At 43.0% G+C, this 13,405-nt stretch overlaps 1 pseudogene; it reads left to right on the top strand.

Moving 5' to 3' along the window:
- The first annotated feature begins 5,560 nt into the window (after positions 1-5,560).
- On the top strand, positions 5,561-6,997 carry LOC110303518 (annotated as a pseudogene).
- Positions 6,998-13,405: the final 6,408 nt, after the last annotated feature.

The following is a 13,405-nucleotide window of genomic DNA, read 5'->3' as shown; positions in this document are numbered from 1 at the left end:
TGTAAGCTGAATAAACCCTTTCCTCCCCAACTTGTTTCTTGGTCATGATGTTTGTGCAGGAATAGAAACCCTGACTAAGACATATGGCAAACACACTTATTGTTAGCATTCTGTCTAAGCTCCACCCCACAGTTACCTGGCAACAGCCAGGTAGGCCTGACCCACTATAAAAGAGGTTGCTTGCCCCCTCCTCCCTCTCTTGCTCTCTCTTGCTCTCTTGCTCTTCCCTTCTTGTTCCCACTCTATCCCTTTCCCTCTTCTATCCTCATTCCTTTCCCCTTCTCTCTCCACGTGTTCATGACCGGCCACTTCTCCAGTACTACTTTCTCCCTGCCTTTCTCTGTGTCTACTACCCTCTTAATTCCCCTTCCCATGACCCGAATACCCTATTCTATACTATACTGGTGGCTGGTCCCTCAAGGGGAAGGGATGCCTCAGCAGGGGCCCTGCTTCTCCCATACCTCACTAGACATCCATAGAACATAACTGCCTCTCTCTTTATCTTTTTATAAACACATCACTTTATACATATATATACACATATATACAAATATTTATACTCTTTCCATATATATACATATATATACATATACATATATATTGTATATATTGTTGTGTACATGCATGTGTGTGTATATATAAGGTGTATAGGTGTGTTTGGATCTAGCTCAGAGGATGCAGAAGAAAAGGGGGACAGAGGACCAACAGAAAGAAAATCACATGACCTTGAAAAAGGTCACAATGAAACCTAATGCGTTGTGTGCTAATTAAAAAAAAAGTTTTCAAAAGTTCGGTTTCTGATCCACCATGTTTAACACAGGAATGAACGGCAGCCTGGTAACCATTGTAAGAGGCATAGACAAAGGATGTAGGCAAAGGGATGAATAAAAGCCCCGGGGATGTAGATTTCTGCTCAGCAAGAAATGGATTTATTTATCTGGCAGGGTGACACAGAGGAATTGTATGTAGAGGTCAAGGAATCATGAAATACCTGTGATTTGGAGACTCTCAAATTCTAGTATGACCAAAAGTGAGTCTTTCATGGATGATACACACAGAAGAAGAGAGAGGAGACTGTGAAGGCACTTAGAGCTTCCAGCCAGGGCTCAGAGCGAACACCCCAGGACAAGCTGAATACACTCCGCTGTGCCCAGCAGCCAGGCAGCATGAGGCCAGGGCAGTGGAAGGAACTGGGAAAGGGTTTGCAAATGCCATCTAGTGTTCTTTGCAGATTCCAGCCTTCTTTGAAGCCTGGGACACTGAGCCAGCTAAACCAGTCAGGATAAGAAAAAGAAGAAGGGGGGGGGGGGGGGAAGGGAAGGAGGAGAAGAAGAAGAGGAGAAGGAGAAGAAAAAAAAGCCAAGTTCTTCCTTGTTTCTCTGTGTTGAAGCTGAGAGACATGGAATCTAATTCCAATTCTGACTTTAACAGTTTGGGGTAATTCATTAAGCAGCCCATGGCTTAGATGCTTCAGTTGTAAAATGAGAGGGTTGGTCTGAATCAGTGACTCTCAAATGTTAAAGCGCATCAGAATCACTCGGTTGGGCTGGGGGAGTGGAGGGGGGTGAGGGTCTCTAATGTTCTGGCTTGGTTAGTCCAGGTGGCCTGATAATTTGCATGCCTAAGCACACACATTGTCTGAGGATCACAGTTGAGAACTAGTGACCTGGAGGTGTCTTTTCCTGTGCAAAACCCAGTCTTAATCTTCTTACCTTAATCTTCTAGGCAGAAGGAAGTTTACCTCTCACTGCAGTAGGAGAGGCTGGACCGATGAGATGTGTGTTCCTGAATTCAAGCTTTGTGAGATCTCCAGGTGAAGACACATCTTGAGTACTGCTTTAGTGCATTTTTATGTTGGCTACTCTAAAGTTTTAAGAGGAAAGTGAGAAATTTAACTTGTTTTGGCAAACCAAAATGTAGCATTGTAGCATGGGAGGCTTCCTAGGAGGGTCATCTGCTGAAACTCAGTCTCCAGATAGACCTTTTGGTTTAAATTAGGCTCAGTGGGAATTAATAACAACAGTTGGTAGATCAAAGCACCAAATGAGAAAACATGAAAGAAGATTTTCATATAGCTGTCACCCAAAGAATCTGTGGGTCAGAGCTCTTAGTGGCATTTACATTTAAAAAATAAGTTTTATTATTTAAAAAAATCTTGCAAATAAATAAAAAACATCATACACCAAAATTAACCAGACCCAAATTCTATACAACCAAATGAACTTACATACAGTTAGAACTACATGATTGGAATTGAATGTCCTCTTACAGTGAAGATTAGGTATGAAGCTGTGGTCTTAATTCAACTTCTTTCTTGATCTTTAATACAAACATACTTAGTCGTTCTATTATTTTCAAAGGAAGCCATTAATTAAATGGGGGGCTCCAAACAAATCATTTCCTCCTCACTCTGGGCAGAGATCAGTTTTGCCTATAGCTTGCTTTCTTTGGGAACACGTGCTGGACAAGATAGGCTGCCCTGGGTTTCTGATGGTGCAGTTACAACGTTATGCCTTATGTCAGCTAATTGCTGAAAGTCTATGCCACTGGGTTTTAAATCAGTATTTAGTTTGGGACAAGTTTGAAAAAAATCAATATTCTCCAGAGATAGAACATGCTTGTTTTTATTTATCTTTATTATATTTGTTTATTTTTAAAAGAGGTACGTTTTAGTAGTAAAAAAAAAAAAAAAAAAAAAAAAACCAAACAAACTCTATGTCCCTAATACATAATGTTATTTTCTAGCTCCTTAATTTAAAAAAAATCTTAAATTTGATTAAACCACTTAAAAAGAGGTAACATGGTTTCCTTTTATAAATGTCTAATAGATTGGAAATCGACTTCCGGCTCAGTGAGAGACGAACCCTGTGAGATGCAAATTTTATTTTGCAGAAAGAAGAAGTGAAAGCCCCAGGGCCAGCTTTTCCTTGGCTGTAAAACAGAAGGAAGCATTTGCCTTGTTTTTCACCCGACACAGCAGGGGCTAGGAGGGTTGGCCTTTTTTTATTGGGGGCCTGGGTGAAGGGGAAGTCTGATAGATCACTTAGAGGCCATCTGGGAAACCTATTATTGGTAGATAGTTGGTGAATGTCCTGGGCCCCCAGAGGCCAGCAGGGCACAACATTGTTTGCATGGTGCCATAAAGGGACTCTCCCCAGCTGGTGTCCAGGTCATAGGGCTCTGAGACTAAGGGCTAATTTCTTCTTCTTCTTTCTTCTTCTTCTTCTTCTTCTTCTTCTTCTTCTTCTTCTTCTTCTTCTTCTTCTTCTTCTTCTTCTTCTTCTTCTTCTTCTTCTTCTTCTTCTTCTNTCTTCTTCTTCTTCTTCTTCTTCTTCTTCTTCTTCTTCTTCTTCTTCTTCTTCTTCTTCTTCTTCTTCTTCTTCTTCTTCTTCTTCTTCTTCTTTCTTCTTCTTCCCCCTACATTGAGTTGATTTGTGACATCATCTGGTAGTTTTGTTTTTGGAAGAAATTCTTTCCCAGATGGAAATTATGGACAAACTCATGATGTCCACAATAAAAATGTAGGCAGTAAGTGACGGTGTGGATGTCGAGAAATTGGAAGCCACAGTGGAATAGCCAGCTTTATCCACCCTGGCTGTCTCCTGCATGGTTAACCACAGAGTTACCAGAAAGCCACTGGAGAAGCTGCGTAGTCCTCACTGGCTCTCTCCCACTCTCTTTCCCATTTGCTTTCAGACCCTTTACACTATAGTGGAAGTTCCAAAGTCCAGGCCTGGGCTGTCTGGCCTGTGCTGTGTGAAAGTCCAGGCCTGGGCTGTCTGGCCTGTGCTGTGTGTGGGAACATCTGGAACAGAGTGTGGCATGCAGGAGCTGCTCAAGACTGTTCAATTGAATAAAACAATAAGGCACAGGTGTACAGCGAAGCCACTGTTTAGTGCTCTGGAGTTACCCTGCTCCCGCGGGGATTCTGACTTTCTTTGTTCCCCCAAGGGAACTTATACTAGACACTGAGCTTCTTTGAGCTCACTCTGCCCATCTGTGAAATGGGATAGCAGTAGACCTTATGAGAGTTTTTAGTGATAATAATTTTAATAAGTAAAGGCTTATTAAAAGCAAAGAAAGTCCACATTAATTAATTATAAGCATGGACTGCACAATACAGTACTCTGGAATATGAACGTGTTAATATAGATTTTTACATATTTCAAGTTGATACATTTTGGTCATCTTCTTGTATAGCCTGGGGTATCTTCAAATTCAAGAGCCTCCAGCCTCAACTTCCCAAGTGCAGGGATGGTACTTGGAGACATCACACATGTGCCACGCCTCTTGACTCAAATTTCTCTTACACTCAGGTTCTAGAAAACACTCTAGTTAAAACACACTTAACATCTTCTGATAGAACAGTCTAGAACTGGGAAGGTGGAGTTATGATCCAGTGTTTTCTATCCTTAGACTTACTTATGCTAACTAATGTCCATCAAATTAAGACGGGCAGTCAGACCAGCCCAGCCCAGTTCAGCAGGCGTTGCAAGGTCACTTCCCTTTGACCTAGTGAGAAGACTTTGCAAAGCCTCTCATAAGGTTATGATGCTGTAGAGATGCTTTTGAATGTAGTACCAAACAAAATCGGTGCAGACTCTTCCAAGGAGGGTGTTTCTACATGCCTGTCAAACCACAAAGGAAGTGTATGGACTCACCAATGGCTCCCAGAGGAACATGAATCCTGTTTGAGGAAAGGCTAGAGGTCCTGGGGTCAGAAGATGGGTGTTAGGAAAGTCAAAGTTGTGTTTTTCTCAGGAAATTAAAAAAAAATCTGTTGTAGAAAATAGCCGAAGTGAAGGCTTGCTGTTGTGAAGAAAGTTATTATTATCTAAATGTTCTATAATGCTTAGACAATTAGTTACTGTTGCTATGTCTGTGAAAAAGTCAGTGTTTGTGTGTATTTTTGTGGTATGTGTGTGATGTGTGTTGTGGTTTGTGTGTGGTGTGTGTGTAGTGTGTGTGTGTGTATCTCTCTCTCTCTCTCTTCTAATACTGGGTTAAGGTACCAAATGTCAATATTATTCTTTTAACTTAAAAATAGACATGATATTTTTGTCACTACTCTATCAAATCTCAAATTTCAGGGTTTGCTGTCTGAATATGAAAGGCTGGAAATTTCTTGTGGGCATAGAACGGACTAATTCTGGACAAGGCACACAAAGAGCCAGTTAACTGACATTTTCTTTCTTTTTTATTTATTTATTTATTTATTTATTTATTTATTTATTTGGTTTTTTCGAGACAGGGTTTCTCTGTGTAGCCCTGGCTTTCCTGGAACTCACTTTGTAGACCAGGCTGGCCTTAGAAATCCGCCTGCCTCTGCCTCCCGAGTGCTGGGATTAAAGGCGTGTGCCACCACTGCCTGGCTTGACATCTTCTTAATAATAAAATTTGCATTTACAGGGTCCCTTCTAAGTATTTTTACACTTAATACATAGAAAAAGTACACTAAATAAAAATATTGGAGTGGGCATCTTAACAACAGACTGTTCCTTGTCCCATTATATAAATCCAGAAGTTCTGAGACAGACGGGAGGGCCGGGCGGCGAGCAAGATGGCACAGACTCAGGGCACCAAGAGGAAAGTCTGTTACTACTACAACGAGGATGTTAGAAACTACTATTATGGACAAGGGCACCCAATCAAGCCTCACCTAATTCGTATGACTCACAATTTGCTGCTCAACTATGGTCTCTACTGAAAAAATGGAAATCTATCGTCCTCACAAAGCCAATGCTGAGGAAATGACCAAGTACCACAGTGATGACTACATTAAATTATTGCATCCTATTCTCCCAGATAGTATGTCTGAATACAGCAAGCAGATGCAGAGATTCAACGTTGGTGAGGACTGTCCGGTATTTGATGATGGCTTGTTTTAGTTCTGTCAGTTGTCCACGGGAGGCTCTGCAGCAAGTGCTGTGAAGCTTAATAAGCAGCAGAGGGACATCACTGTGAACTGGGCTGGGGGCCTGCACCATGCAAAGAAGTCCGAAGCATCTGGCTCCTGTTACGTCAATGATGTCGTCTTGGCCATCCTGGAACTGCTAAAGTATCAGCAGAGGGTGCTGTATGTTGACATTGATAATCACCATGGCGATGGCGTGGAAGAGGCCTTCTATACTACAGACCAGGCCATGACTGTGTCCTTTCATAAATATGGAGAGTATTTCCCAGGAACTGGGGACCTACGGATTATTGGGGCTGGCAAAGGCAAGTACTACACTGTTAACTACCTACTGTGAGACAGCATTGATGATGAGTACTATGAAGCCATCTTTAAGCCAGTTATGTCCAAAGTAATGGAGATGTTCCAGCCTAGTGCAGTGGTCTTACAGTGTGGCTCAAATTCCCTGTCTGGGGATTGGTTAGATTGCTTCAGTCTGACCATCAAAGAACACACCAAGTGTGTGGAGTTCATGAAGAGTTTCAACTTGCCTATGCTGATGCTGGGAGGAGGTGGTTACACCATCATCCATAATGTCACTCAGTGGTGGACTTACGAAACAGCTGTGGCCCTGGACACAGAGATCCCTAATGAGCTGCCGTACAATGACTACTTTGAGCACTTTGGACCAGATTTCAAGCTTCTCATCAGCCCTTCCAATATGACCAACCAGAACACTAACGAGTACCTGGAAAAGATCAAGCAGTGGCTCTTTGAGAATTTGAGGATGCTGGCCCATGCCCCTGGGGTCCAGATGCAGGCCATACCTGAGGATGCCATCCCAGAAGACGGTGGTAATGAGGATGAGGAAGACCCTGACAAACATCTCCATCTGCTCCTCTGACAGATGCACTGCCTGTGAGGAAGAATTCTCAGATTCAGATGAGGAGGGCGAAGGTGGTCACAAAAACTCTTCTAACTTCAAAAAGGTTAAAAGAGTCAAAACAGAAGATGAAAGAGGAAGATCCCAAAGAGAAAAAAGAAGTCACAGAAGAGGAGAAGCCAGAAGCCAAAGGAGTCAAAGAAGAGGTCAAGTTGGCCTGAGCAAGGTCTGCAGCCCCATCTTCTCCCCAAGCTCCTCACTTTCCTTCAACTTCTCAGATTTTATATTTTCTATTCCTCTGTATATTTATATAAAATATATTAACTATAACATCCCCAGGGACCAGAGCACAGGGCAGTGGTGCTAGGAGGGCTCTTTCCAGAGCAACCTTGTTCATCCTGCCCCGCCCCCCTCTGTTTGCGTGGAAAGAAAACCACCAGAAGACAAAATCTTGAACTGCCAAGTGCCTGCTTAGGAGCTCTGCTAAGATGCCCCTATTAAACTTTTTAGAAGGGGTCACTGGGTCTCCTAGGGCCCCCTTTCAGGCTTGAGTAATAGCAGCCATTTTTAGATTGGTTCTGTTTATACCTTCCCACCCATCTTGGGCAAACAAAAAAACTTACATTGCCCTATCTTCCCCCAATTCTGTAGGTGGAGGTTGTTAGCCTAGCTTCCTTTTTGCGATATTTTCTTTTTTATTACTCTTTGTAATAAAACAGCTCATTTCTAAAAACAAAACAAAAGCAAAACAAAACAAAACAAAAAACCCAGAAGTTCTTTCTTTCCTCTTTCTCTAAGATGTTGAGAAAATCCATCTGACTTTGTAAAACATGTACTAGAATAATATAGGCTCATTCTGTTCATGAGCCTGAACTGTAAGTGGAGGTCTCCTTGCTTCTAACATCCTTTGGGAGATGCAGGTCAGAGTGCCTGACGTAGCCAAAGCTCAGAGAAACCTGGTCTTGCTACTCAACAGAGTTAAGCCTTTCTGCTCCTAGGTCAAGGTTACACAGCCTCAGTTCTGTCCATGGTGATACACAGCCAGTATCTCTCTAGCTGGTCCAGGAAGAACAAAGCCAGCTTTGAGACTAGCTTTCTAAATTCTCCGACATTTCCTCCAGGATCTGCACACGTGCTTTATTATGAAACCCTTGGGTCTTCCCTGCTCCCAGCTCCTTGTGCTTACTTTCCAATTATTCACAGAGAATGCTTTATGGCTCATATTATTGTACGCCACATGCCTTTTCTTTGCTATTAAATGGGAGTAAATCTAGTGTTCTAGAAGTGGGCATAAAAGAATTTGTGGTTGGAAGAGCACTTTAGTATTTAAAAATGAAAAGCCAAGAAATGCACAGGACCGCTATTATTTTAATTAACTTCTTAATATTAAGATCTGCTACTTCAATCTGATCGTTGTTAAATCTGCTCCACAGATGTTAATAACACTCTGTAAAATGCAGTCTATGTTGGCTACTTTTATGTTAACGTGACACAAGCCACAGTCCTCTGAAAGGAGGGGACCTCAATTGAGAAAATGCCTTCATAGCCGGGCGGTGGTGGCGCACGCCTTTAATCCCAGCACTTGGGAGGCAGAGGCAATCGGATTTCTGAGTTTGAGGCCAGCCTGGTCTACAGAGTGAGTTCCAGGACAGCCAGGGCTACACAGAGAAACCCTGTCTCGAAAAACAAAACAAACAAACAAACAAAAAGATATATAGAGAAAATGCCTTCATAAGATCGAGCTGTATCCATTTTCTGAATTAATGATTGATAGTGGAGTGTCCAGCCTATTGAGGGTAGTGCCACCCCTGGCCTGATGGTCCTGGGTTCTGTAAGAAAGCAGGCTGGGCAAAACAATGAGGAGCAAGTTAGTAAGCAGCACTCCTCCATGGTGTCTACATCATCTCCTGCCTCAGAGTTTCAGCTCTGCTTGATTTTCTGTTCTGGCTTCCTTCAGTGATGGAGCATGGTACAGAAGTTTAAGCCAAATAAATCCTTTACTACACAAGTTGCTTTTGGTTATGGTGTGTTGGGAACAAAAAAACGGGTGGGCCCAGGGAGGCCCGGGGAGAAGTGGGGGAGGAAAAGGGGCCCAGAGCACGGCCAGAGTTCCTGTGCTCTGGGCAGGCAGACGCAGGCAGAGCTGCTGGACGCTTTTCCACTCGGCCCCAGGTGGGCATGCAAGCCTCTGATCCACGAGGCAGAGGGTGGAGAAGGGGCAGCCCCTGACCAGGGACCCCGAGGCGACACCCTGTAGCCCCGGGGTTATAGGAGAGAGAGATAAGGGAAGAGGTTCCCAACACTGACCAGAGTGTGCAGCGGGTCTTGATGGAGCAGAGACTTTCTATGGTTTAAGAGCTTTATTATAGAAATGCAGGGGGAAAGAGAGGAGAGAAAGAGAGAGAGAGAGAGAGAGAGAGAGAGAGAGAGAGGAGAGAGAGGAGAGAGAGGAGAGAGAGGAGAGAAGACAAAGAGGGGAGAGAGAAGAGAGAGTGAGAGGTAAGAAGTAAGAGCAGGAGAGATAAGAGATAGAGGTATGGTCTTCACTGTTGCTAGGTAACTGGGGAGGAGTTTAACCTGAAAGTCAGAAGCTTGGGCCATTGTCTCTTTTGGGGGTGTGGGAGGTGGTAACTTAGGCAGGGGCCAGAGTTCCAGGAGCATGAGGGAACGCCTACTGTGTCATGAAGGTGAATTATGACCATCGGGGTTCAGACCTTAGCTCGACTGGANACCAGCCTGCAATTCCCCACAATGGTGTTTCATCACAGCAATAGTAATCCTAACTAGGACAGAAATTGGTACCAGGAGTGGGATATAGCTGTGACAGACCTGACCATGTTGGTTTTGGAAGGACTGAGGAAGGACTTTGGGATTTTAGGCTAGAAAAGCCATTGAGTATTCAAAGGTTGGTGGGCTGTTCTACAGAAGCTTGAAAACAAGAGTGTTGAGAGACATGAAGATGGTGGAAGCCTGGGTCACTACTGGGACCATTGAATATTTTGCATTAAGAATCTTTGGTTCTGGTTAGCTTGGGCTGAAGAATCACCCATAATTAACAAGAGACCAGAACCACTAAAGCAAAACCTTTGCTTTACTGGGATAATTGATACAGGTTCAGAAGCAACTCAGAAACTAGTGATGATCAAAAAGAGACCAGCATCATTGAGGTGAAGTCTTTTGGAAAGTGTTTTCTGAGAGTCAGCACACAAAACTCGTGTTCAATGGGTGGCCAAGGATGTACCTGTACTAGCACCTGAAGTTGGTATAAAAGTCACCCAGGTGTTACTGGTTTTAAAAACATGAAGGGGTTCATAGAGAATAATTGGCCCTTGGCACTTTGAGAGGCCAGGAAAGGCCATTGACATAGGTGCAGCTTCAGTAGTAGTTGGAAGTCCCAAAGAGTCTTGGCACCATGAAAAGAGCCCATGAGAAACTATTGCTGAAGTGCAGTTCAGTTGCAAGAGAGACCCCAGCATTTTGGAGATGCCAGTATCATGGGATGATCACCAAGAACAGCAGCAACAGTAAAGAGGAGTCAGCTGGGTGGGGCCTAGAAGACAAGTTGTGTGTGCTGCAGAAAGAGGAGCCAGAGAAATGACTCAAGCCCCTTGGAAGAGCCCAGAAGATCAGAAGGGAATCTCAGGCACTGTATGTTGAGTTATTTGTGCAGCTGGGGTTTGATTTGATGGTAACTGTACCCTGGTTCCTTCCTCTTCAAGTAAGAAACTATTTAACTTTTTTAAAATTTTTATAGGATCCTACAGCTCAGAGACTTTGAATTTTTAAAGAGATTTGGAATTTTACAAAGAGTTTGAATTTTGAGAGGCTAAATATTTTTAATATTGAATTATTTTAGAGACTGAATTTTTAAGTATCTGATTTCTAGAAGACCATGGGACCTTTAAAAATTGGAATGCTTATATTGTAATATTGGTATTCACGCGTGATCTTGGGGATGAACAAGAAAGGAAAGGTTATGGCTTAACAATGCCGTGTTTATGTGTTAAGTTGACCAGGCATTAATTGTGCCTTGATCCTTTTCCCTTCTCTTTTAAACCCAAGACTTTTAACATAAACACAAATGCAAAACCCTTTATTCTGTGTGTTTCTGGTATGTGGGAAACTGGGTGAAGGCCCAATGTCTCTTTCTATCAGACCTATAGTATTCACAGCCACAGGCTCCCTGTACTTTATTTATTCTTTTAATTTCTCCTAGCTTTTAACATGTCACATGAATTATTAGGGACAAAATATCTTTCATCATTGTTTTGTTTACTTATCCATTATAAGATAGTTTTTAAATTTTGTTCAGCTTACTGGCAACATACACTTATCCGGATTCCATCGTTAATGAACAAACATTCAAAATGATCAGTCTTTGTTTGCCTCACACCCAATACAGCTTCACTAATGATGGTGGATGCTGTGAGAGATGGATACACACAGACAGACAGACAGACAGACAGGCACATATACACACATAAAAGGTCACAGGGACACACAGATAACTCAGAGACCCAGATATGCACATTCATGTTGATACACACACACAAAAGCAGACAGACAGGCACATACACACACATATAAAGACATACATAAAGAGACTCAGGGGGGGGCTGGTGAGATGGCTCAGTGGGTAAGAGCACCCGACTGCTCTTCTGAAGGTCCAGAGTTCAAATCCCAGCAACCACATGGTGGCTCACAACCATCCGTAATGAGATCTGGCGCCCTCTTCTGGAGTGTCTGAAGACAGCTACAGTGTGCTTACATATAATAAATAAATCTTTAAAAAAAAAAAAAAAAAAAAAAAGAGACTCAGGGACACGAAGAGACACACAGAAACTCAGAACCCAGATACTCACACACACACTGCTTTGCAGATTCAGCAAATGTGTCATAGTCTTTTTTTAGTATTGCTGGGGACAGGGAGCTGATGCTCAACATAGTCATAGGTGACATGAAAACCAGGTGAGCAAGAGTGAGCTCACACCATTCAAAAAGCAGAATAGCTGTTGCAGAGGTAAACAGTAGTTAGGCATAAGTGTTTAGCATTTACATAAAATGACCATAATTATCATTATAATTTTATAAGACAGACCCACAGATGATCCCTCATTTTTGCCTTCTGTGTATTTTGAATCAGACCAGATTGTTCCCTCTAAAAACTGCCATTTCTCCCTGTTACTGTCTTCTCCAAGCCCATGACCTCCCCTGATCTCAAGGCATTTCCTTACAGGGTGTTTGCCACTCTCTTACTGTCATCACATACTTAATGCCGAGCCTGGGCTCTACTCACAAACACCTATTGCACCAGATCTTCCCATAATGCACCTCTGCCACACAGGCTGCTGGACCTTCCCTCCCCAGAGCTGCTGGCATACCAGAAGCTGCCGGTCCCCTGCTGAAAGAGAGAAGGAAGTAAAATTCAGGGGTGGCCATACAGGAATACGAGGGTGCCTGAAGGTAAAGGGTTGCTTCCCAGACTCCTTGAGCTGTGGCTAAGTGTGCTGGTGAATGAGAATAAAGAAGGAGAGAGCTGGTCACAAGCAACCGGAAGAGCCCTCAGTCTGGCACTTCCGGTTGCTGATCCAAAGCTGGGTCCCTGGAAACAGGATGTCTGGGCTATCCTGACACCTCTACCAGTATACAGCCCAAGTTGATAGAGATTGTATAATTGACGAGTACATTTTGCCTGGAGCTATAAAGGTTCCAGGGAGTGCTGTCTGTCAACGCTAACTGCCACGTGTATATAGTGTATAGTATAGTATAGTATAGTATAGTATAGTATAGTATAGTATAGTATAGTGTCAATCCCATTTATAAATGAGGGAATTGAGCGTCCGTGAGCAGGCACATGTGGTATAGCTTAGGCCCTTGTGCTATCTCGTGGTGAAGCCAGACCCCAGACTCAGTCAAGAGAGAAGAGAAGTCTGGGGTGTCAGAAAGTAGTGAGCTCAGGGCAGAAATGGAGGAGGGCTGAGGAAGAAGCGGCTGAAAGTGAGAGAAAGAAGCAAGGAGGGAAGGCCAGGCTTACAAGCTGAGTCTTCCTCAGACATGCTCAATACCTTTACCTCTGAACAGTCAGTTACAAGCTACACACAAGCCATCTGGGATCTTTAAGGCGCTGCTTTTCATCTCAAAAAACTGCTGTTTTCACATTTGAAAACTTGAGAAAAAAATTTAGCCAACTTTTTTGGCACCCTTCTAGTCATGTCTTCCAGTTCTGTTTATAAAGAATTTTGTGGAGGCTACAAAATCCTTCAACTGTGCTGCATCTGGCAGCAAGTGCTGGTCTCAATCTAACAATAAAATAAAATGAAATAAAATAAAATAAAAATCTGTTTTCTTTCCCTTGGAGTAGCTGGGGTTCTGTTGATTTTATCTTAATGTTGCCTGTAAAATAGCCTATCTGAAACAATTAAATATCGAACTTCTGCTCTGTTAATTCTGGTTTTTTTCTTCTAATTTTAAACTCAAACAAGCACTCTGAAAAATGGAATAGAAATCTGTTGTTTTCAGAACAGTTTCCCCTGTCTCCTCTCCCCTTTTACCTCTCCCCTTTCCCCCTCCCCTCTCTCCTCTCATTATCTCCTCCCCCTCTCCTCTCTCCTCTCTCCTCTCTCCTCTCC

The sequence above is a fragment of the Mus caroli genome, chromosome 10 (genome assembly GCF_900094665.2).
Source record: "Mus caroli chromosome 10, CAROLI_EIJ_v1.1, whole genome shotgun sequence".
In the NCBI taxonomy this organism is placed as follows: domain Eukaryota; kingdom Metazoa; phylum Chordata; class Mammalia; order Rodentia; family Muridae; genus Mus; species Mus caroli.
This window is presented reverse-complemented; position numbering and strand designations above follow the sequence as displayed.